This window comes from Rhagoletis pomonella, unplaced genomic scaffold (genome assembly GCF_013731165.1).
Source record: "Rhagoletis pomonella isolate Grant_MI unplaced genomic scaffold, Rhpom_1.0 Rhpom_scaffold_00003, whole genome shotgun sequence".
NCBI classification, from domain to species: Eukaryota; Metazoa; Arthropoda; class Insecta; order Diptera; family Tephritidae; genus Rhagoletis; species Rhagoletis pomonella.
This window is the reverse complement of record NW_023458557.1, coordinates 90728930-90730200: the sequence shown is the minus strand read 5'-3', so window position 1 is coordinate 90730200 and position 1271 is coordinate 90728930.

The following is a 1271-nucleotide window of genomic DNA, read 5'->3' as shown; positions in this document are numbered from 1 at the left end:
TGTGATGTGATGTGATGTGATGTGATGTGATGTGATGTGATGTGATGGGATGTGATGTGATGTGATGTGATGTGATGTGATGTGATGTGATGTGATGTGATGTGATGTGATGTGATGTGATGTGATGTGATGTGATGTGATGTGATGTGATGTGATGTGATGTGATGTGATCTGATGTGATTCGGTGTGATGTACTCTGATGTGATTTGATGCTGCCTGTGATGTGTGTGAGGTTTTTCTATAGAGAATTAAACAAGGATTACGTTGGTGTAATTTTAAATACCTCATTTACTGGTCTTCAGTATGCAAATAAACTTCACAAAGTTCAACTGTTAATAGCTAAATTAACTTTAGGACAATCATGCCCATTTTATACTTGGAAATGTGAAGCTCGTTTCTTTAGCTTTAAAACGACGTTAAGCAGAACCGAAGACACAACGATTTGAAGAAGTACACGATTGGTCAGAGTCACGAAAAATTCGAACTTTTACAGATCATATCTCCGAAGAAAAAAAAAGAAAAAAAATTCGAAGCGAATCGGAGACGTGGCATCTTTTTTTAAGAAATCTGGCCAACTTAAAAAATAATGTCTCAAATGTTTGTATACAGGCAGCGTCAAAACTATACATACCCTGACATATTAACAATTTTATTTATTTATATTTTCCATACTAAATATTTCTAATTTTTTTATAAAAATATAGTTCATTCCCCAGCAAAAGCCACAATAAACATTTTTTCAATTTCATATGAATCTTTTTATGGAAATTTTCAACTTTTCAGTTCGATGTCTAAACAAGGGCGTGTTTCGCGTCGCTAAAAATTACCGTTGATTTTTGAGATTTTTTTGTTGAGGGTGCTGCGCATTTGATTCCATAAAAAAATCGATTTTGTTGATGCGTTATATCAAACAAAATGCGCAATAACCTCGAGAAAAAAATTCTCAAAAATCAGCGGTAACTTTTAGCGACTTGAAAGGTGTTTTTTTAGAAATCGAGTTGAAAATTTCGATGCAAATTTCTTGCATTTTTTCTGTGTAAAATAAAAAAAAAGTTTTTGCCGTTGTATGAACTATATTTTTATAAAAGATAAGGAAAATTTGGTAGCAAAAATATATGTAAATAAATAAATCGTCAAAACATCAAGGTATGCATATTTTTGGCGCTGACTGTATGTGTATATATAGCTAGTATGTAGTTCATGAAATCAGAATTCATCATTAGTTAAATGTCACTTATCACGTTGTACTCGTTGATTCATTAGTATGCGCA